The sequence below is a fragment of the Acinonyx jubatus genome, chromosome D4, assembly GCF_027475565.1.
Source record: "Acinonyx jubatus isolate Ajub_Pintada_27869175 chromosome D4, VMU_Ajub_asm_v1.0, whole genome shotgun sequence".
Lineage (NCBI taxonomy): Eukaryota > Metazoa > Chordata > Mammalia > Carnivora > Felidae > Acinonyx > Acinonyx jubatus.
Window position 1 is genome coordinate 64,058,908 of NC_069391.1, and position 23,202 is coordinate 64,082,109.

Consider the following 23,202-nt stretch of genomic DNA (forward strand, 5'->3'; position numbering starts at 1 on the left):
AGGGAGCTAAAAATCTCATTCTGAGTGCATGGGAGACGCTTAACTGACTTAGATTCCCATTGAGATGGTCAGGTTTGGCCAAGTTTTGGGGAACTCTCACATATCAGTAGGCATATCAGAGTTGTTTGTCAACTGTAAGTCAGATTGAGTGGGGTAGGAAATTTGGGGAGGGGGCAGATTTCAGCATTCAGTATCCCAGTTTACATGTTTTTATGTAACTCCTAACCCTGTACCTCTACCCCACCCCATTCACTGCCCCCATTTGTTGAATTGTAGCTCTGCTCTCAACTGTGGCTATTGACTCCTGGTCCAGAGACCATGCATTTTATAATCTCCAGAAAATAAATCACCTCTTTTTGGTCAGGTTGGGGCTGGACTGCCAAGAGTTGGAATGATGTGGAAATGTGGATATCTAACTGCCTCTTAGATAGACTTTAAACCAGTTGACTTTATTTTTGGTCTCCTTCATCCCTATTTCCAGATGTCCCAGATTTCTTTATTTCCTGATCTTGTTAGTGGTCCAGCAGTATAAAATGGGATGTACAATGAGCTGGTTTTAGCTTTCTTGTTGTCCCTCTGGGATTCTGTTTTTCCAGTCTAATAAGTCAGTCACCACTTGTCTATCTGCTTTCTAGCTTGTGAAATTCTATTACTGTTTTCTCCTTTTCTATTTTCCTCATCCATGTAAGTTCATGCCTTAAAAAAAAAAAAGAAAGAAAGAAAAAGAAAAGTAAATTTCTTTATTGTCATCTTTATAGGGTTTCAGGAAGGATTGAAACCTGTGTTTATTAGTCTGGCCATCTATATCTGGACGTTCCTCCAGCAAACACCTCTCTTTTTTCTTAAATATATGTTTTCTATATATATTTTCTCCCTAAAATGGCTTGCTTGTTATTCCAAACTGTGTTTTGAAAATTCTAATTCATATATAACTAATAAATTGGGATTACTGGTAGTGACATTTCTATATGCAGCCATGCTACCATTCTGTTTGCTGCAGGTCTGATAGATGGATGATGATATTAATTTATTGAATGAATATTTATTAAATATCTGGTCTGTGCATAGCTTTGCACCAGGCTCTACTATAATAGTGAACTACTAAATAAGAACAGGGTAGGCTGTAATACCAAAAAGACATGTTAAAGAAAGAATTCAGAGTCTTCTAGAACTTAGGATTGCTGTGATATAGTAGCTGTAGACATATCAATTGAACTGTAAAGCAAACAGACCTAGATGATCTTTTTGAACACACATGTTAAGAAGAATATCAGTCTGAGTGATTGGTAGGCTCCATAGATATATTTGTCCTCTAAGTGGTTGGAAGTAAGATTCTGGGGCTTAGGACAGGTGATAGAGCTGAACTTAAAGGTGGATGGATCATCAGTAGAAGCTCATGTTATGAAAGTAAATGGAGGGGCGCCTGGGTGGCGCAGTCGGTTAAGCGTCCGACTTCAGCCAGGTCACGATCTCGCGGTCCGTGAGTTCGAGCCCCGCGTCAGGCTCTGGGCTGATGGCTCGGAGCCTGGAGCCTGTTTCCGATTCTGTGTCTCCCTCTCTCTCTGCCCCTCCCCCGTTCATGCTCTGTCTCTCTCTGTCCCAAAAATAAATAAAAAACGTTGGAAAAAAAAAAAAAAGTAAATGGAATGGTTTGTGGAAAGTGAGATGAAAGAGGCCAGAAGATGGAACCCCCTGGATCACTAACATTTATGGGTATTTGGAGGAAGAAGAAGTTTACAGGCAGATAGAGTGCTCTGTAGCTTCTTCCCTTGTAGAAAGATCAAGTAAAATGAGGCTGAACATGGAGAAGTGCTTGGGAACACTATTTTTACTAAAAGATTTAGGAAACAAACAGTTTTATATTAAAAAAACCCCACCCCTATCTCTTAGAGAATATTCACCCCAGTTATAGAAGCCCTGATATATAGAGAGGTGATGGTCATCTTAGCCTGATTGTGATAATTGTAGAAAATGGACTGGATAAGGCCAGGGCTGAAAGAATTATGGGTTGGAGTGGAACCTGGGAAGATTAAAATATAGGTATATGGAGTTCTTTTAGTAGGGATAGATGTTTGGTGATGTGAGTTAAGAAAGTGCATTGATTGAAGTGTTAGAGGTCTTCCAGACTACTCCAGCTTTGATGATTCACTAGGAAGACTTCACAGAATTCAGCATGTAGTTGTCCTCATGATTATGATTGATTACAGGGAAAGGACACCAAGCAAGATCAGTGATGGGAAAAGATGCATGGGATGAAGTCCGGAGGAAACCAAGCACAAGCTTCTAAAGAGTCTTTTCCCTTTGTAGTCACACAGGACATATTTCCTCCAGCAGAATTGTGACAATGTGTATAATGTCATCCCTCAGGGAAGCTCATTAGAGAGAATCAGTGCCCAAGGTTCTTACTGGGGGCTGATCACATAGTCATCCTCTGCCTAGCAGGTACCAAATTCCAGACCCTTAGTAGGAAAGTAGATGTTCAGCATAAATCACATTGTCTGTACAGCTTAGGCACTGTGAGTCCCTCTTAATAGGGAGGTGGGAACTCTTCCAGTATCCAAGTTCCCAGAGTCTAGCCGAGTACCAGTGTTACAAACACCCCTTTCTGAGGAGATGAGTTTTAGGCCTGCTGTGTTAATTCTTTTTTGCATAGTCATTTTAGGAGTTAAGCCATTTTGAGGGTCCAAGTTAAGTTTTAACCTTGGTAAATTGCAAAGGTGTCTGATGGCAGGGTTAGAGTCCTGCACAGTGTAAACTGGTGGTGTGGTAAGTGCAGGCAAACGACTAATAACTTTCTAGAAGATTATGAATTCAGGGTGAGAAATATATTCCATGGAATATTAGAACTCATGATAAAAAAGGTAATTATGGGTGAGTGGAAGGTTATGCTACAGACTGAATTTTGCGTCCATCTATTCCCTGCTGATTCATATGTTGAAGCCCTGATGTGACTGTGTTTGGAGATCAGGCCTTTAGAAGCAGTAATTAAGCTTAAATGAGGTCATAAGGGTGGGGTCAGAATCTGGATTAGTGCTTTAAAGGAAGGGGAAGGGAGATCTCTTTCTCTGCATGTGCACAAACTAGAGGTCATGTGAGCATACAGAGACGGTGGCCATCCACAAGCCAGGAAGGGAACCTCACCAGGAGCCGAGTCATCCAGAACCTTGATCATGGGCTTGCCAGCTTCTAAAACTAAGAAAATAAACGGTGTTGCCACGCTGTTTTTGTTATGGTAGCCTGAGCAGCGTAAGGCAGATTGGGATCAGATGAGGACCTCAGCTTTATCAAGGTGAACTCTGTGTGGAGCAGGAGAATATTAACATGGCACTGGGTTTCTGTTTCTGTTGATTTTTGGTGATTTGCTGGATACTTTTTTTGTCTGTTTGCTTTTTACTTAGCTAACTCATCCCCATACCACCCTTTTTGAATTAGCATAAGTTATTAAACCAGGGTTCTGGATCTGTGCCTTCCATTATCCTAGTCAGTAGCCACATTTGCTTCTGTAAATTTAAATTCATTGGAATAAAATAAAATAAAAAATTCATTCCTTCACTTGTACCTGCCACATTTCATGTGTTCAGTAGCCACATGTGGCTAGTGGCTATCTCAGTGGATAACATAGATATGGATAGAATATTACCATCATTGCATACAGTCTTGCTGGGCAGCACTTTTCTAGATTGTTGCTTCACAACAATTCTCTCTTCTTTATTTTCTGTCTTGGTGGTTCTGAGCTTTTCCAGGTTCAAGGCATACTTCTGACTACTAAGATTTTTGATGGGCTTCTGAAAGATTTTAAAACAACACTAAGAAATGAACAATAGTTGCAGTGCAAATTCGGCTAAAGCACAGTATGTCAAGCAGAGTCTGTAACAGTATCTGTGATTATCATGCTATTCATTTGGTCACTTTTCTGCAGTATGTGCCTTTAAAAGAGATGTTTTCTATCCTTAATGGGTTTGCTTATATATCCATAGGACAAAGAACTTGGATAAGCACACATTTGTTCTCTGATACCTGTTTTCCTGTTTTATTCTCCTGGAAGTGATAAACAGGAAGCATCAGTAACCAGGCTGTGAGCACCGGTTAGTCTGAGGAATCCTAGGCCAAGGGTAGGTCAGTGAAAGCTACAAATGATCTGGCATTGTTTGGAACAGATTGTTTCATGAGACAGTAAGTAAAATAATGGTCAGAAGCCTCTTAATTCTCCATGGTACCCCATTCTACCAGTCCATGTCGTATGTGGGAGCTGTTCTTGAGAATCCTCAGAACAACCCTGTGAGGTAGGTATTATTTCATTTCTGAAGCCAAGTGAAGGCAGCATTCAGAAATTTCATATAATTTGCCCTGGGTCACCAAGCTAGTAAACAGAGATGCTGGATTCAAACCTTTCCGTTGGTCTTCACAGCTTGTGTTTTTTCCACCATAATGCAGCTGGACTTGGCCAGGGGCCCCATCTCCCCACTGGGTGGGAAATAGCTCTCTCAAAGCTGTGTTCTTTATAAAAGGGGTTCTTTGTAAATTCCAAACGCATTTAACTCCAGGTAAAGACTGAATGACCTAGAAAGGGATATTTATCCTTTTATTTTAAGGGATCATTGTTTCTATTTTAATTACATTGAAAACAGAGAAACTTTTTTTTTTTTAAAGGAGAAGAATCACTCATTATACCAGCACTTATTTTGGAATCATTTTCCCCTGCTTATACAGACACATATCATGTATTATACATATTTGTCTGCAGCTTCCTTATTTGACTTAGGAAGTTAGGATGAACATCTCTAAGTCAGTCGGGAATAGTCATTTTGTAGTTAACTGCTCTGTTACTTGAAAAATGTATTTTGTTTTTTAAATGGTTATTGTTATACCCACTTTAACTTCTCTTCTTCATTTTAGCCTCTAGGTCTGTTTTTTCTTTGTATGGGGTTAGTGAGAAACAATTGCAAGACAGGAACAAAGTCTTAAATTTGGTGGCACTCAGCACCAAATAATTCCAGATGTTTGCTTTTCCCTGCATATAGAAAGAACTCAGTCTGATGCCGTGTTTGTTCTTCTCATCCTCCCTTGTCTTTATTTCTCTTCCATTTCATTTAATTTTAACCTCAATACCAGACTTGTTTTGTGCAGTCCTTGGCCTGCTGCTGTGCTGTCTTTGCCACTGGCTCTCCCTCCAGCCCCCAGTCACTGATGTGTTTCTTGGCAGGGAACGGAAATGATGGTGGTCCTCTCGGTTGACTCCAGAGCACCCCAAGTCAGCAGTAATACTTGGCATAACAAGTACCAGGGTGGGATAACCACACATCCCTGGCCTGGGATTTAAAAGTTGTTAGTCGTCCTGTGAGCTGTGGTTTAGCGATCTACTTAAGGGAGAGATTGAATTTATTTCTTACAGGCTTCTTTTTCTTGGTCATCGTCTGATATTATTGCCTTATTATTATTTTATTCCTTTTTATTATCTTTGGCTCAAATTTTCCTTTTAGCCATTTTTCTTTGATCATTTTTTCTTATCTTCCCCTTTGTGACTCTTTAGACTTCTCTATTTTATTTATTTTATTAAAAAAATTTTTTTTAATGTTTATTTATTTTTGAGACAGAGACAGAGCATGAGCTGGGGAGGGGCAGAGAGAGAGGGAGACACAGAATTCAAAGCAGGCTCCAGGCTCTGAGCTGTCAGCACAGAGCCCAATGCAGGGGTCAAACTCATGAACGGCGAGATCATGACCTGAGCCCAACTTGGATATTTAGTTGATGGAACCACCCAGGCGCCCCTGGACTTCTCTTTTTTAAATCAGCCTTATGCTAATCTGATTTTCCTTCTGCTTGAATCTAACCTGATTTTTCATTGGCTCGGGACAGGGAGGGTAAGGTGAAGAAGGTGGAGGTAAATACTCCACATGAGAATTATTTAATACAACACAAAGTATTTGATTCCTTGTGTTTGAGAGACCATAGAATAAGCTAGCCACTAATATCAAATGGTTTTTGAATGCAGTCTTACAAAAAGAAGACTGATAAGTCCCTACCTCCTAGGAGTTCAGGATGCATTGTGGGAGAGAGGAGCAGGCCACGTAGGAAGTGTAAGAAAAATATGTCAGCAAAGGTAAACCAACATGTGAGGGAGAAACTGTACTAGGAGATGCATTGTGAATGGCTGATAGAGAAAAATGGAAAGGCTTTCAGAAGCAGATAAGTTTTCAGCATATAGAGATGTTTTATGTTGGTGATAAATAGAGCTATACTGTTAACTTTTATTTGAAGAAAGGTTAAATATTGACTACGGGAAAGAACCTATTCTGGGGCTTGGAAAACAAGGTTTTGTACTCAGAAGACAATTAAATATAGCTAACAACTTTAGTACTGAACTGCATAAATTTTTACTTTTTTTTATTTTTAAAATGTGGCTGGAATATTGTTATTTATTATATGTAACATATCTAGCAATAGAATAATTGTTAGTGAAGCATTTAAAGAGATATGCAGATGAATCAGAATTTCTTAAAATAACATATTTTTCTTCTTTGGGGAAATCCTAGTTAAAACTGGAAAAACTTCAAGCTTTATTATACCTCATTACAAATTTTGGGAATTTTGATATTGTCCAGCAAAAACTTCAGTAGATTTTAGAAACTAGTTATTAATTGACCTCAGTTCTGCACATTTTTGTTGTTTTGCAAGAGTACCCTTAAGGTTTAAATCAAGTTAAAAGTAGGGTAAATGGTGTGTGCCTGTAAGGTCAGACTAAAACTATATTTTTTCCTGTCAGCACCTGAGTAGAAAAAAACTAGTTTAAGAACTTGACTATAGTTTAGAATCTTACACAAAACCACATATACTATAGTACTTTTAAAACCTGGATCCAAAATGTAGAATCATTTTGTTTTATAGAACTTAAAACTACATCTGATATTACTATGTCTGTGCTGTCCTGATACAGTTTTGGATTGCATTAGTGGTACAAGAATGATTCCTGTATTTAAGTAACATACACTGCACAGATGGTATCAGTTTTGAATCTACTAAGTAAAAGAAAACTAGAACAACAATGATTTGCCAGTTCATTTTTACTGATTTTTATTTATTTTGGATGACTGTAGTCACTGTAAAGGTGGCAGACTGAACCTGGAAACTAGAGCCAAGAACAGAGTGGGTGGGCGCCCCTCCTGTTCTCTACCACATGTCTGCTAATTTTTCCCGGGAGAACTAGCGTGAGTTCTCTCGGGGTCTAAGACTTTGCTCCTTAACATAATACTGCCATGATTAACCCCCTCTCCCCTCCTTGTTTCTTCAATTAAGTGTCTACAGGTCAATTAAACCCTCCGTAGTTCTTACATCCCTATTGTCCTTTGCCTAGTCTTTTTTTCTTATCATCCCTGGATTATGTCATCCATTTCCATGGCTTTCATTACTTTCTATGTGTGGATGGTTCCCACATCTATGTCTTTAGCTCAGATCTGTCTCCTATAGCCCATTGCTTGTTGGACATTTTCGTTTGGAGGTCCCAAGTATCTTGTACTCAATATGTCCTAAACTGAACTCATCTTTCTATCCAAGCAAATCCTTACTCCTCTGTTCCCTCCTTCAGTACATGATGGTACTGTACACCTAGTTCTCTAATCAGAAACCTGAGCACCATCCTTAACTCCTCCCTATACTTTTTTTGCTGTGTTCAGTCAGACACTAAATATCGCGTTACCCTACATCTTAAGTGTTTCTTGGGGTGCCTGGGTGGCTCAGTCGGTTAAGTGTCTGACTTCAACTCAGGTCATGATCTCGTGGTCCGTGAGTTCAAGCCCCACATTGGGCTCTGTGCGGACAGCTCAGAGTCTGGAGCCCGCTTCGGATTCTGGGTCTCCCTCTCTCTCTGCCCCTCTCCCGCTTGCACTCTGTCTCTCCCTCTCAAAAATAAATAAACATTTAAAAAATGTTTTTATAAGTGTCTCTCATATCTAGGCACTTTTCTCCATTTTTTCATGCCATTCAACTAGGCCTTGGGTAACTAGAAGATAGGTCTTTCTGTTTCCCCTTCTAGCCCATTTTCTATACTGCTTCTGTGTGATCTTTCTAAAACACAAATCTGATTATATCACTTTGGTGCTAAACATTCTTCAGTTGCTCTTACAGGAGCATTCCTATTGCGCTTACAGGAAAATCCAAGGTCCTTACCACATCTTATAAGGTCCTTTCAAATTCATCTGCTTACCTGAGCAAGGTGACAACCTTGGTTAGATTTGCTTTTCAGACACTTGGGTGGCTCTGTTGAATGTCAAACTCTTGATTTCAGCCCAGGTCATGATCCCAGGGTCGTGGGATGGAGTCCCTCATCAGGTTCCATGCTGAGGTTAGGGTCTGCTTCGGATTCTCTCTCTCTCTTTCTCTTTCTCTCTCTGCTCCTCTCTCTTGCTTGCAATCTCTCTCTCCCTCTCTCTCTCTCAAGTTAAAAAAAAATTGCTTTTATAGTCCGAAGTCCCCCTAACACCATTCATGAAATTTTATTGTGATCTATTGTCCCTTAGTAAGCCCCTGTCAGATCTGTGCACCCTTCTTCCTAAAGATAAATCATGCATATTGCAGCAGGTAGTTGTAATGGTTGGCAGATTCCTCTGAGAAGTCTCCATCTAGAAGTTATGCTTGATATGCTGTTTTTATTACAAACTATAGAGAATCTATCTGCTGATCATGACAGATAAAGTAATGGAGGTGATTAGATGTCACCACAGCCTGTCATTTTTCCCCAGAAGTAATAAAAGAGTTAACCATCTGCTACTTGTGAAGCAGGTTTTCAAACAGGCCAACAGAGGTTGACTGTAGGAAAGGTACATTATTTCTCGCCCAAGAGAATGGGATTCCTGAAAGTCTTGGGAAGAAAAGAAGGAAGGAACAAAGGAATGAATGTCACCAGTAGAGGGATAAAAATGGTGAGGTCATAGTACAAAAGCATTAATAGAGTAGTCCTTCTGCTGGTCTCTATCTTGAGATGCCCTAAAATGTTTGTTTTCATTATTAAAAAAGAAGTCAGTGTAGGCATCTCCCAGAGAAGGGGGCAATCTCTGATTTTGGCAAGACTGTAAAACAACTGCATTATGTCTTATTAATCTATGCTTTGTCTGAAGACAGGTCCTCTTACCTCAGTCTTTTACAAATGCTCTTCCCTCTGCTTGGAACATTCTACCTACTGTTTGAACACCTGTATATGGTTAAGGTCTCTTTCCCTGTAAACCTTGCTTCACACCCCAAGTTTAGGTTAAGTGCTCTGCTGAGTGTCCTGTGCCATAGAATGCTTCTTATACTGCAGCTTTAGTTTATGGTTTAAGTTCACTGATATGACTGATTTTATTATTTGAAATGAAAGGGGTTTCAGGAATGTTTTCCAGAGGATTGACTAGAGTCATGAGACATTTTTCCACTCCACCACTAAAGCCATGAATTTTCTTTAAACTTAATTACAATTTTGAAATATTTGTGATATACCATACTATAAGATATTCTGTGAATGAGAGCCAGCCAATCTGAGTCCAGTTGTGAATGTCTTGAATGTGAATGCCAGTATTCACATTTGATATTCTTTTTTTCTTACGTTTATGTATTTATTTTTGAGATGGGGGGAGGAGCAGAGAGAGAGGGAGAGAGAATCCCAACAGGCTTCGTGCTGTCAAAGCAGAGCCTGTCACTGGGTCAAACCCATGAACGGTGAGATTGTGACCTGAGCCGAAATCAAGAGTTGAATGCTTAACCACCTGAGCCACCCAGGAGCCCAAATAGTTCTTTCAAATGTGATTTTCTTTTCCACTTACTTTACCAAAGCCATCTTTGTCATCCAAAGGACATCTGGCTCTTTGTTATTTTCCTAGAAATGAAGCCTCCTCATACATTAAATCAGTATATTTTTATTGTTGTATCATTTTAAATAGGAATTAATATAGAGAGGTTTTAATATACAGCAGACTCTTGATATTTTCAGATTTACCTCGTGCGGTTTTGACGGTTTGCAATTGATCTAAAACATTGATGACATACACTAAGTTGTGATTTTGCTAAGTCTCATATTTGAGTAGTAGGTATGATAAGACAGATTTGGGGGCGTGGGACATTGAGATAGTCAGTAAGCCTACCATACCCCTCAGAGTCTGCCTCTCGGGGTACCTTTGCTATATACACATAATCAGAGCTTATACATTACTTCTTATGAAACAATAAAGCATTTTTTCATGGTTTCATAAAGCCAACTGCTAGTCCTTTGATGAAAGAGAAGAAATAATATTAAGATCTAAGGAAATGTTGGTTCTTGGTGTGAACAGTAAAGTTTTGGGTAAATTGAAGACTAGGATGTCTAATTAAGTTGTGGTTGTGAACTAAAATGAGAGTGAGTCCATGATAGTCATCAAGTTGGTGAAGCTGTTTCAGTGAGTACCCTAACCAGTGTGAAAATTGCTCAAGTGAGTGGGAGAATGTGGAAGTTGGGTAGGTGATTCATTTGTGCTCTGAGGATATGAAAAATTTCATTATTCTTTATGGAAATATGTTTCTGTAGAAAGTCAGGTCTGGATAACAGATATAAAATATCCAGTATTGAAGGTACTTGTCAGTTCCTGAAATAAATTTTAATGTGAGTACAGTTTGATTTCATTATTTTAACATGATTTGATTTTCTTTTTGTAACACAGATTTAATGTGAAGCATCAACCCATCATAGTGCTAGGGACAATTTTCCTTTTGCATTCTAGAAGATGAAGATGTTATAGTCTGGAAATGTGCTCCACACAGATGACAAAGGTGGAGACAAAGACAGTGATGAAGAATATGAAGCTATGTGTGATGTCCATAACTCTAGTGAAGTAGTCTAATATTAGAAGTTGCTAACTGACATGTTCATCACTTGTGATATATTAATGAAGTGGAGTTTTAAGAATGCCTGAGTGGGGGTGCCTGGGTGGCTCAGTTGGTTAAGCATCCGATTGTTGATTTCAGTTGAACAGTTTGTGAGTTCCAGCCCCATGCACTGACAGTATGGAGCTGCTTGAGATTCCTTCTCTCTCCCTCTCTGTCTGCCCCTTCCCTGCTCACTTGATCTCTCTCTCTCAAAGTAAATAAACTTAGGTTTAGAACATGCATCAATAAAAGAAAGGACAAGAACCATATGATCCTCTCAATAGATGCAGAGAAAGCATTTGACAAAATACAGCATCCTTTCTTGATAAAAACCCTCAAGAAGGTAGGGATAGAAGGATCATACCTCGGGATCATAAAAGCCATATATGAATGACCCAATGCTAATATCATCCTCAATGGGGAAAAACTGAGAGCTTTCCCCCTAAGGTCAGGAACAAGACAGGGGTGTCCACTCTCGCCACTGTTATTCAACATAGTATTGGAAATCTTAGCCTCTGTAATCAGACAACACAAAGAAATAAAAGGCATCCGTATTGACCAGGAGGAGGTCAAACTTTCACTCTTCGCAGATGACATGATACTCTATATGGAAAACCTAAAAGATTCCACCAGAAAACTGCTAGAACTTAACGATTGCACCAAAAACCATAATATAACCTAGGAATATAACCAAATCTAACCAAAGAGGTGAAAAATCTATACACTGAAAGCTACAGAAAGCTTATGAAAGAAATTGAAGAAGACACAAAAAATTGGAAAAAAGATTCCATGCTCCTGGATAGGAAGAACGAATATTGTTAAAATGTTGATACTACCCAAAGCAATCTACATATTCAGTGCAATCCCTATCAAAATAACACCAGCATTCTTCACAGAGCTAGAACAAATAATCCTAAAATTGATATGGAGTCAGGAAAGGCCCCAAATAGCCAAAGCAATCTTGACAAAGAAAACCAAAGCAGGAGGCATCACAATCCCAGACTTCAAGCTATACTGCAAAGCTGTAATCATCAAAACAGTATGGTACTGGCACAAGAACAGACACTCAGATCAATGGAACAGAATAGAGAACCCAGAAATGGACCCAAAACTTATGGCCAACTAATCTTTGACAAAGCAGGAAAGAATATCCAATGGAATAATATCCAATGGAATATCCAGTGGTGCTGGAAAAACTGGACAGCAACATGCAGAAGAATGATCCTGGACCTCTTTCTTACACCATACACAAAAATAAACTCAAAATGGATGAAAGACCTAAGTGTACAACAAGAAGCCATTAAAATCCTTGAGGAGAAAGCAGGCAAAAACCTCTTTGATCTTGGCCGCAGCAACTTCTTACTCAACACCTCTCCGGAGGCAAGGGAAACAAAAGCAAAAATAAACTACTGGGACCTCATCAAAATAAAACGCTTCTGCACAGCGAAGGAAACAATCAGCAAAACTAAAAGGCAACCGACAGAATGGGAGAAGATATTTGCAAATGACATATCAGATAAAGGGTTAGTAACCAAAATCTGCCAAGAACTTATCAAGCTCAACACCCAAAAAACAAATAATCCAGTGAAGAAATGGGCAAAAGACATGAGCAGACACTTCTCCACATGAGAAAATGCTCCACATCAGTCATCATCAAGGAAGTACAAATCAAAACCACAATGAGACACCACCTTATACCTGTCAAAATGGCTAACATGAACAACTCAGGCAACAACAGATGTTGGCGAGGATGCGGAGAAAGAGGATCTCTTTTGCATTGTTGGTGGGAATGCAAGCTGGTGCAGCCACTCTGGAAAACAGTATGGAGGTTCCTTAAAAAAACTAAAAATAGAAGTACCCTAGGACCCAGCAATTGCACTACTAGGCATTTATTCAAGGGATACAGGTGTGCTGTTTTGAAGGGACACATGCACCACCATGTTTATAGCAGCACTATCAACAATAGCCAAAGTATGGAAAGAGCCCAAATGTCCATCGATGGATGAATGGACAAAGAAAATGTGGTGTGTATATATATATATATATATATATATATATATATATATATATATATATATATATACATACAATGGAGTATTACTGGGCAATCAAAAAGAATGAAATCTTGCCATTTGCAACTACATGGATGGAACTGGAGGGTATTATGCTAAATGAAATTAGTCAGAGAAAGACAAAAATCCTATGACTTCACTCATATGAGGACTTTAAGAGACAAAACAGATGAAGGGAAGGGAAACAAAATAATATAAAAACAGGGAAGGGGACAAAACAGAAGAGACTCATAAATATGGAGAACAAACTGAAGGTTACGGGAGGGGTTGGGAGGGGGGGATGGGCTAAATGCGTGAGGGGCACTAAGGAATCTACTCCTGAAATCATTGTTGCACTAGATGCTAACTAATTTGGATATAAATTTAAAAAAATAAAAAATAAAACAAGTTAAAATATAAATAAATAAATAAATAAATAAATAATAAAATTACATTGCCATCAACTTAAAATAGACTGTTATTTACACAGGCTATTTTAAGTGAATCTCAGAGTAACCACAGGAAAAAAATTTAAAGTAAATACAAAAAGAAAAATGAGAAAGGAATCTAAACATAACATCAAAGCCATCAAAACACAAAGAAAAGAAGAAAGGGAACAGAGAGGAATTTTTTTAAAAAAGGCCAGAAAACAATTAACAAAATAGTAATAAGTACATGCTTACTAATAAAAGTAAATGGACTAAATTCACCAATCAAAAGACATTAGAAAGGCTGAATGGATTAAAAAAAAGATCCACCATATGCCACCTGTAAGAGACTCACATCAGAAGTAGGAACAAACATAGACTGAAAGTGAAGGGATAGGAAAAAATATTCTGTGCAAGTAAAACTGAAAGAGAGCTATAATCACATCAGACAAAATAGACTATTTTTTTTAAGTTTATTTATTTATTTTGAAAAAGAGAATCCCAAGGAGTCTCCACACCATCAGCAAGGAGCCCAGTGTGGAGCTCAAACTCCTCGAACTGCAAGATCACGACCTGAGCCAAAACCAAGAGTCAGCTGCTTAACCAACTGAGCTACCCAGGTGGCCCCACAAAATAGACTTTAAAACAAATATTGTAGTAAAAGAAAAAGGAGGGCATTACTTAGTGATAAAGAGATCAATCCAGCAAGAAGACACAATACTTACACATGTACCCAGCAGGGATGCACCTAAAAATAGGAAGTGTATATTAACAGACCTAACAGGAGGAACTGAAAGCAACAGAGAAGACCTTAATACCCTGCGTTTATTGATGGATAGATCATTCAGACAAAAAAAAAAAAATCAATATGGAAAAGTGGGCCTTAAACAACATATTAGACCAGACGGACTTATGAGATATATTTAGAACAATCCATCCAAAGCAACAAAATACACATTCTTCTCAAATGAATGTGAAACATTCTGCAAGACAGATCACATTATGGGCCACAAAACAAGTCTCAATAAATTCAAGAAAACTGAAATCATATCAAGTATCTTTCCTGATCACAATGGTATGAAACTGGAATTACAAGCAAAAAATGGGAAAAACCAAAAAACATGGATATTAACACACTACTCAACAACCAATGGGTCACTGAAGAAATCAAAGGAAAAGTAAAAAATGCCTAGAGACAAATGAAAATAGAAATATGACATAACAAATATGACAAAAATGAAAACAAATATGATATCTATGGAATACAACAAATGTGATTCTAAGAGGGAAGTTAGCAGCAATAACAGGCCTACCTCAAGAAACAAGAAAAATCTCATGGTACCTGGGTGGCTCAGTCAGTTAAATATCCGACTTTGGCTCAGGTCATGATCTCACAGTTTTTTAGCTCAAGCCACACATGGGGCTCTGAGCTGATAGTGCAGATCCTCTGTCTCCCTCTCTCTCTGCCCCTCTCCAGTTTGCGTGTTCTCTCTCTCTCTCTCTCTCTCTCTCTCTCTCCCCCCCCTCCCCCCCTCTCCCCCCCCTCCCTCTCCCTCTCCCTCTCCCTCTCTCTCAAAACTAAATAAACATTAAAAAAATTTTTTAAACAAGAAAAATCTCAACTTTATGCCAAAGAGAAGAACAAAACCCAAAATTACTAGAAGAAAGGAAATTAAATAAAGATCAGAGTGAAAAATGAAATAGAGACAAAAAAAAAAAAAAACCCAGAAAAGTTCAATGAAACTAACAGTTTGTTTTCTGAGAAGATAAACAAAATTGCCAAACTCTATGCTAGAGTTACCAAGAAAAATAGAACTCAAATAAGGAAAATCATAGAATGAAAGAGAAATTACAACTGATACCACAAAAATACAAAGGATCATAAAAGACTACTATGAACAATTACATGCCAACAAGCTCGACAATCTATAAGGAATGGATAAATTCCTAGAAACATATAATCTTCCATGACTAATCATGAAGGAATAGAAAATCTGAATAGACTGTAAGGAGACTGAAACAATATCAAAGAATTCCCAACAAACAAAACTCCAGAACCTGTTTCACTCAGGTGAAACATTTTAACAAACATTCAAGGCAGATTTAATACCTGTCCTTCTCAAACTCTTCCAAAAACCTGAAGAGGAGAGAAAATTTCTGAACACATTTTAGGCCAGAATTACCCTGATACTAAAACCACAGTCAGACACCACAGAAAAAGAAAATTATAGCCAATATCCTTAATGAATACAGATGCAAAAACCCTCAACAAAATATTAGCAAACCCAGTGCAACAATATATTTGAAGGATCATCATCACAATCATGTTGGAATTTATGCCAGGAATGAAAGGATGGCACAACAGTCACAAATCAATCAACATGATACATCACATTACAAAATTAAAGATGAAAATTATATGATCATTTAATAGGTGAAAAAAACCCACTTGACAAAATTCAACATCCATTTGTGATAAAAACTCTCTACAAAGTGGGGATAGAGGGAACACACCTCAACATAATATAGGCCACATATGACAAACCCACAGCTAACATCATACTCAATAATGAAAAGTTGAAAATGTCTCCTCTAAGAATAAGAGCAAAACAAGGATGCCCTTACTCTTACCACTTTTATTAAGCATAGTATTCAAAGTCCAAGCCACAGTAATTAGGCAAGGAAAAGAAATAAAAAGCATCCAAATTGGAAAGGACTAAGTAAAATGTCACTGTTTGCAGATGAGATGAGATGATATATACAGAAAACCTTGAATATTCCACCAAAAAAACTGTTAGAACAAATAAATGAATTCAGTAAAGTTGCAGGATGAAAAATCAATATACATGGGCACCTGGGTGGTTCAGTTGGTTAAGTGTCTGACTTTGGCGCAGGTCATGATCTTGCAATTTGTGAGTTCAGGTCCCGCATCAGGCTCTGTGCTGACAACTCAGAGACTGCAGCCTGCTTCAGATTCTGTGTGTCCCTCTCTCCCTGCCCCTCCCCTACTCGAGATCTGTCTCTCTCTGTCTCTCAAAAACAAATAAAAACATTTTAAAAAGTTAAAAATGAGTCAATATACAGACATCAATCCCATTTACAGTTGCATCAACAAAATGAAATATCTATGAATAAATTAAACAAAAAGCCAAATGACCTATATACTAGAAGACCTAAAACTATACAAACTACACAAAAGACCTAAAACTATAAGACAATGAAGAAAGAAACTGAAAAAGATACAAATAAACAAATATATTTCATGCTCATGGGTTAGAATACTATTAAAATGTCCACAACCACCCAAAACAATCTATAGATTCAATGCAATCCCTATCACAATTCAAATGGCATACTTCACAGAACTAGCACAAATAATTCTAAAATTCGTATAGAATAAGAGATTCTGAATAATCAAGTAATCTTGAAAAAGAACAAAGTTGGAGGTACCATGCTCCCTGATTTCAAACTATACTACAGAGCTCCAGTAATCAAAATTGTATGGTATTGAAACAAAAACAAACATAGAAATCAATGAAACAGAATTGAGAATCCAGAAATAAACACACACATATATCGACAATTAATCAATGACAAAGAAGCCAAGAACATATGATGGAGAAAGGACAGTCTCTTCAATAACTGGTTCAGGGAAAACTGGAGAGAATGTGCAAAATAATGAAACTCAACCACTGTCTTATACTATACATAAAAGTTAACTCAAAATTTATTAAAAACGTGAATGTAAGAGCTGAAACTATAAAATTCCTAGAAGAAAATGTAGGCAATAAGCTCTTTGACATCAGTCTGAGTGATATATCTGACTCCAAAGGCAAGGGAAACAAAAGCAAAAATAAACAGATGAGACTACATCAAACTAAAAAGCTTCTGCACAGCCAAGGAAACCATCACCAAGACAAAAAGGCAACCTACTGAATGGGAGAAAATATTTGCAAACCATATAACCAATAAGGAGTTAATATGCAAAATATGTAAATAACTCATATAATTCAACGAGAAAAAAACCTGATTTTAAAAATGGGCAGAGGATCTGAATAGACATTTCCCCAAAGACAACATACAGATGGGCAATGGGCACATGAAAATATGCTCAACATGACTAATTGTTAAGAAAATGCAAATCAGGGGCACCTGGGTGGCTTAGTTGGTTAGGCATCCGACTTCGGCTCAGGTCATGACCTCACGGTTCATGGGTTCCAGCCCCGCATTGGGCTCTGTGGTAACAGCTCAGAGCCTGGAGCCTGTTTCAGATTCTGTATCTCCCTCTCTCTCTGCCCCTCCCCTGCTCGTGTTCTGTCTCCCTCTGTCTCAAAAATAAACATTAAAAAAAATTTTTTTTAAGGAAAATGCAAATCAAAACCATAGTGAGATATCACTAACATCTGTTAAAATGACTATGATCAAAAACAAAACAACAACAACAACAAAAAAACCAATAACCAGTGGTGACAAGGATTTGGAGAAAAGGGAAGCCTGATACACTATTGGTGTGACTGTAAATTGGTGCAGCCACTATGTAAAACATTCCTACAAAAATTTAGAACTGCCATATGACCCAGGTATTCTACTTCTGCATACTTTTCCAAAGAATAAAAAACACTAATTCAAAAAGTTATACTCTCTCCTATGTTCATTGTAGCATTATTTATAATAGCCAAGATATGAAAGCAACGTTAAGTGTCCACTGATACATGAATGGATAAGGAAGATGGGGCATATTTATACAATGGAATACTACTCAGCCATAAAAAAAAATGAAATCTTGCCATATGTGACAATTTGACCCCAAGGGTATTATTACACTAAGCCAAGTAAGTCAGACGAAGAAAGATAAATACCATATGATTTCACTCATATGTGAAATCTAAAACATCTAAGAAACAAAACAAGACAAAAACTCATAGATACAGAGAATAGACTAATGGTTACCAGAAGGGAAGACAGTAGGCAAAATGGGTGAAGGGGGTCAACTGTATGGTGATGGATGGTACTAGACTTTCAGTGATCATTTTGTAGTGTACACAATGTTGAATTATATAGCTGTGTATCTGAAACCTATTTAAATTTTTTAAAAATGATTTCTCTCCAGAATGTTTGGTTACTGAGTAAATACCTATCACTCATTCTCACATTTTTTTTTATCTTTGGCCAACAAGTCTTTCCATTTATTTCGCTTTCTCCTAGATATCAAAATATTTTTTTCCTCTCTGTAAGAGTTATTCTATTTTTTTGCTTTTTGCTCCCCCCACCCTGCCTTGCTCCTTGGCTTAGACTCTTTAGTTTCTTTCATTGTACTTGTAGATGGGAGAGAAGAGGGAGTCTTAAAACTCAGAGAAATGACCATCACTGTGACATCAAATTGGACACTGGTCTGTGAACCTGGGTTATCATTAATTGCAAACATTAGTTCCCTAACAAAATGTCATCCACAATCACCAGCTAAATATGTGGCATACCAAGAGCAAATGGAAAAAAAAGAGAATCTGTCAGCATTTCTTATATATAAGGAATATAACTTTTAATATCTTGAGAGATGACCTTTTTACCAATATATTTTAAGAACAGACTCCAGAGTTCAAACAATCAAATAATAATTTTCAACATATCATCGTATAGAAGGCAAAAACTAACCAGATATACATTTCATTAAAAAAAGGAACCTGGGTGGCTCAGTTGGTTAAGCGGCCGACTTGGGCTCAGGTCATGATCTCATGGTTTGCGAGCTCAAGCCCTGCATCGGGCTCTGTGCTGACAGCTCAGAGCCTGGAGCCTGCTTTAGATTCTGTCTCCTTCTCTCTCTGCCCCTCCTTATGTGTGCTCTGTTTCTCGGTCTCTCAAAAATAAATAAAAGTAAAAAAAAAAAAGAAAAAGAAAGGAGGGGTGCCTGGGGGCTCAGTCGATTAAGTGGCCGACTTCAGCTCAGGTCATGATCTCCCAGTTTGTGAGTTTGAACCCATGTTGGGCTCTGTGCTGACAGCTCAGAGCCTGGACCCTGCTTTAGACTCCATGTCTCCTCCTCTCTCTGCCCTCCCATGTCATGCTCTCTCTCTCAGTCTCTCAATAAATAAACATTAAAAAAAATAATAAAAAAATTTAAAAAAGGAAAGAAGATGAAACTGTCTCAATCTTTATGTATTACCAAATTCAAGGGTGGCCTATACAAATAATTAGGTCATAAAATCATAGTTTTTGAACTGGAAGCAACTTTAGGGATTGACTAAACTCAAATTCCCAGGTTCACAAATGAGAAGACTCGGACCCTGTATCAACTAAACCTAAGAATGATCAACTAAACCTAGAATGATTTAAGGACAGTCAAAAGCCAGGTATTATAGGGGCACCTGGGTGGCTCAGTAAGTTGTGTTTAACTTCGGCTCAGGTCATGATCTTGTGGTTCATGAGTTTGAGCCCCGCATCAGGCTCTGTGCTGACAGCTCAGAGCCTGAAGCCTGCTTCGGATTCTGTATCTCCCTCGCTCTCTGCCCCTCCCCCACTTGTGTTCTGTCTCTTTTCTCTCTAAGATAAATAAACGTTAAGAAAAAAAATTTTTTTTAATGCCACGTATTATAGAGCAATAAAAACACACTGAAGAGAGGGAGATGACCTTGACCCAGCCCTGTCATTGCCACACTTCCAGTCTTTATTCTATGCTACTGCCTTAAATTTGAGGTACACCTCCACTGGGATCTACAGAGATTTTCTAAGGAATACACAGGCACAATTAGTTTTAAGATCAACTTCTAGTTTTTCACCTTTCTTATGTACTGTTACTCTGTTCAGGTGACTGTTAAAAAAAATACTGCAAATGGGGTGGCTTATAAATAACAGAAATGTATTTCTTACAGTTCTGAAGGCTGAGAAGTCCAAGTTCAAGACACCATAGATTCAGTGTCTAGTATGGGCTTACTTCCTAGTTCACAGACAGCCATCTTTTTGCTGTGGACTCACACATTAGAAGGGATTATGTGGCTCTCTGGGTCCTCTTTTATAAGGGAGTAATTCTACTCATAAATGCTCCATCTTCATGACCTAATCACCTCTCAAAACCTTACCTCCAGATACCATCACTTTGGGGATAAAGTTTCATAATATGAATTTGGCATCATTCTCTTTCCTAAAAACTCTGCAAGAACAAGTGAAGTCTAAGCCCCTGTTTTCCTCCCTCTCCTGTCATAATCATTTCTCTCCCACTTTGCAGAAGAAAGTTGTGATGCTATACTGTGAAGTAAGAAATATGTTTTTTGGTCTTTATCCAATGTTCCTGGCTCACAACTCCCAAACCCTTGGAATTTCCTAAGTGATAAGAGTAATGGGAACATCTTCTGTTCTATTTGGTCTCTAGTTCTTGGTTACTGAAATAGCTTCACAGACATAAAGGTGAAATGGGCGTCTTGTTATTTATAATAAGCCACACTCAACCATACTTGAGTTTATGTTAATGCTTTTGGAAAGCTCCTGAGGATAGAGGCTGGTTGCCAGGGGAACCAATCATGATTCACGGGTTGGAACTTTCAGCCTCACCCCTCCACACATACCTCCAAGGAGGAGAGAGGGGCTGGAGGATGAATCAATCACCAATGGCCAATGATTTCATCAATCATGCCTCCATAACAAAGCCTCCATAAAAATCCCTGAACTTTGGGGTTTAGGAGAGCTTCCGTGTTGGTAAAAAAGAATGCATCCACGTGCCGGAGGGTGGTATACACCAAACTCCACAGAGACTGAAGCTCCTGTACTAGGCACCCTCTGGACCCTGCTTGTCTCTTCATCTGGCTATTCATCTGTTTCTTGTTATATACTTTGTAATAAACTAGTAATATGGCAAGTAAACTTGTTTTCCTGAGTCCTATGATCTGCTCTAGCAAATGAATCAAACCCAAGGAGGGGGTGATGGGAACCTTCAATTTACAGCTGGTAGGTCAGAAGTGTAGGTGACAACCTGGACTTGTAATCTGTCCGAAGGGTGAGGAGGAAGGGCAATCTTGTAGGAGCCAGCTCTTAACCTGTGCAATCTAACACTGTCTCCAGCTGGTGTCTGAGAATTGCTTGGTGTGGGGAAACCCCTACACCTTTGGTGCCCAGAGTGTGAGAAGTGAAATAAAGTATTATGTGAGTACAGTATTAACAGCAGAGGAGAGGCAAAGGAAGGGAAATGTGTTTTCCCTTTACAGAAGCCATTCCTGACTATTACTCCACCTGACTCTCCCTGAGGTACATAATAGTGCTAAGATGTCAAAACCAGGGCTCCAAACAGGGACCACTCAAAAGATTAGCACTGACACATTGCTCAAGGAAAATATCACCACCATCCCATCCATCAAGAGCTGCCGTTCACATAAAATCTACTTTTACGTTTAACAGATTATTTTCAAAATTTGTAAAATGTTTACATCATTTTAATCAACTGTGTATTAGGAATAATTAAAAAGATAATTCAGAAGAAACTTTAAATGTATAATCTTAAATTCCATGCATTTTTATTGCAGAATCTTTTGAAACCCTATTATGTGTATTTTTTTTTTAACGTTTATTTATTTTTGAGACAGAGACGGAGCATGAACGGGGGAGGGTCAGAGAGAGAGGAAGACACAGAATGTGAAACAAGCTCCAGGCTCTGAGCTGTCAGCACAGAGCCTGACATGGGGCTCGAACTCCTGGATCGCGAGATCATGACCTGAGCTGAAGTCGGACGCTTAACCGACTGAGCCACCCAGGCTCCCCAGTTACGTGTATTTTTGTATTCACTGTATTCTACTCAGTCAGAGGCAGTTTCTCCACCCTTTGAACTGTCTAGAATGTCAACTTCCCCACACTTGCCTCATTGTCAGCTGAAATTGCACCCTTCCCTGAGGGCTCTGAGACCCCTGTCTTTTCCCACCCATGTTCTACTACCCCTATCTTTTCCTTCCCATCTCTTTTAAGACTTTTCTCCCTATCCATCATCTCCTTTTCTCTTGGCCTATTATAAACTTTTCTTTCCCCATCCTAAAAAGAATAAAGCGAAAACCTTTTCTTTGATCATGTCATCCTACTTCCTACTTCCTTCTTTTCCTTCACAGTCAAGCTTCTTGAAAGAACAGTCTACACTCACTCACTGCTGTCTCCATTTCCTCAGTAATTGTTCCTCAGTTTCCAGAAATGACTTCTGCTCCCACCATCATGTTGAAGATTTGTGAACAAAGATCAACAGCAACTCTGTGTTACTAAACCTCCTGGGACAAGTCCGGTAGTAACTGTTCAGGCCTTACCTTGTTTGCCTTCTCTGCAGCAACAAAGAGCTTAGTACTTGCCCTACACGGGCCCTCCTCCCTCGGTTTCATGAACACCACTCTTCCTTTCTCCAACAGCTCCTTCTAAGTCAGTCCTTCTGAGGGCTCTTCTTCCTCTGGCCATCACACAAAACATGTTTGTCAGGACTGATTCTCTGTCCTTGCAGATCTTCAACTGTGTAAAACATCCCACCTCTACACACACAACATACCACAAAAGCCTATCCCCATGCCATTTTAAAAACTTAGGCTGACATTCTCTCCATGTCCTTGCCCTGGAAGAATGACCTTAACCATTACCAAAGCAAAAGCTCTAATTCTAAGACCAAAAGGGATATTAAGAGAGGCCTCTGCAAAAGACAAAGAATAGGGAGAGATTTATGTCTCTGGATCCCTCTACCCTCTATGTGTTACTTATGATCCTAACTCCATATTCTCCCCCAGGCCTGCTAGTGACACCTGATTGCACCACACACTACTGCCTTGGGAACAAATGGAGAATCAATTGTACCACACCCAAACTGACCAATTATTATCTGACCAAGGACCACTTTAAGCAACAGACTG

General features: G+C 38.7%; 1 protein-coding gene across 5 annotated transcripts in view; it reads left to right on the top strand.

Annotated features, from left to right (window-relative positions):
* Positions 1-23,202, top strand: part of FANCC (FA complementation group C) — a 265,807-nt gene that overhangs the window by 26,196 nt on the left and 216,409 nt on the right. The gene's annotated exons all lie outside the window — the stretch shown is intronic.